General features: G+C 36.9%; 1 non-coding gene across 1 annotated transcript; it reads right to left on the bottom strand.

Annotated features, from left to right (window-relative positions):
• Positions 1 to 953: 953 nt before the first annotated feature.
• LOC125999691 (U1 spliceosomal RNA) lies at positions 954 to 1,117 on the bottom strand. The gene has a single exon (XR_007492172.1). It is a non-coding gene; the product is annotated as a U1 spliceosomal RNA (small nuclear RNA).
• Positions 1,118 to 2,035: the final 918 nt, after the last annotated feature.

Genomic DNA, 2,035 nt, shown 5'->3' on the forward strand with positions numbered 1-2,035 from the left:
ATCATGTTCTTTTATAATTCTGAATTGAATTTTATTTTTTCTATATGATAATAAATTAGTTTTATAAATTATCATATAAAGGTAAAAATATGTAAAGTGTCACTTATACAATATATACAATATATAAACGTATAAATCCCACAAGTTTCAATACACTGTTAATTGAACACATTACAAATAAAATAGAACTCAAAGACCATATTTATAAATATTGTTAGGATATAGAACTCTCAAACTTGACATATAGATGCATTTCTAACTGTATATAAAACAGTATCTTGAAAACTTTAGGTAGAAATTGAAAAGCCATGACAACATAACTCCTCTTACAGGAATTATTTTACCACAGTCATACAACAAATTCTTCTGTGTAAGCTCAACAAGACTAAATTCAAGTTTCCTCATCAGGCTAGGGAGATGGTACAAGGGTTAGGGCACAGCCTGATGAAGGTTTGATGCATGGCCAATTGAGTGCCTCCAAGTGTGATGATGGAGGCTCTCCGAGCACTATCGGGAGTGGCCCTAATGGTCCAGGCAGCACTGTGCCCAAGCAGAGCCACATCCACAGGCCCTAGCATTGAACTGTTGGTGTGATTCACTGGATCATCTCCAAGAGCATGTCAAGCCCTTTAAGCACTGCTTGCGAGACTCTCTCAACAGAAAAAATAAAGATCTCTGCAGGCTTCCTCTAATTTCTCCCAGGTAATCACTTCCTCCTCATTCCCCCGATACCATATAACATAATTTTACTGTAATCTCATCATGTTATATTACATTTCTTTAAATACACTTTTTACCTGAAGAAGGGACTATTTAACTTATCTCAGAGCAAATCACTTCTTCCTCCTTCCCCACTGTATCTATCTTGTACATTACTTTAGTTGAAGCTTACAAGGATGCAATACAATTATTTAATTGTACTATTTTTTATTTTTATTTTTATTTTTTTCTCTCAGGGGAGAGCGCAAACGCAGTCCCCCACTACCACAAATTATGCAGTCGAGTTTCCCACATTTGGGGAAATCGCAGGGGCCATCACATCTGGAGTGCAATGGATAAGCCTCGCCCTGGGAAATCCACCTTCATGATCATGATATCTCCCCTGCCAGGTAAGTATAATTGTACTATTTTTTAACCTGGAAACAAGGGGTCTTATTTTCAGATTTCTGGGCTCCTGTGGTTTCTGTAACAAAGAAGAATGAGACATATTTTAATAAAGGGGTGAACATGTTTTTCAGACTCTTAGCCTCTACTACAACCCAAACCAATGAGCTGTAAAGTCTTGTGACATAGTCCTGTTAAGACAAAGTTTCTCAATAACTAATTCTTCTTCATTCCTAGAAATGACTGATTTGTTTTATAGCACATCATTTCTTATGTATAACATGTCCATAGTCTCCTAAGAAATTTGATTTTCTAGCCTTTCTTTCCTATTGCAACATTTTTCTGTATGGCTAACAGATTAATTAGCCTAAAATGTAAATGCTGGAGAGATAGCATGGAGGTAAGGCATTTGCCTTGCATACAGAAGGACGATGGTTCAAATCCTGGCATCCCATATGGTCCCCTGTGCCTGACAGGGGCAACTTCTGAGCGTAGAGCCAGGAGTGACCCCTGAGCACTGCCGGGTATGACCCAAAAACAAAACAAAACAAACAAAAAATGTAAGTGATATCACATCAACTTCTTAAACTAAATATTTTCTAGGGGAGCAAATTACATACAATATAAATTTCATATATGACATTGCTCATATGGCCTATTGGTTATTTCTTCCCTGTATTTCTCAAGATAATAGATATTTTCTGATCACTTCCATTTATTCTCTTTTCTTCATTCGGAGCCAGCAAGATAAAAGTTTGTTGTCATATATTGATTAACAATTTAAAACCAATTAAAACAATATATCTTTTTTAATGTAATGGGCAAACCCAGTTTGCCTTGGGTCTGGAGATAATCTAGGCAAAGTCTCCTCAGCAGCAATATGACCAGACTGTCAAGTACCACCAGAGTGACACCCGAGGTGATGGCAGGA

The sequence above is a fragment of the Suncus etruscus genome, chromosome X (genome assembly GCF_024139225.1).
Source record: "Suncus etruscus isolate mSunEtr1 chromosome X, mSunEtr1.pri.cur, whole genome shotgun sequence".
NCBI lineage: Eukaryota > Metazoa > Chordata > Mammalia > Eulipotyphla > Soricidae > Suncus > Suncus etruscus.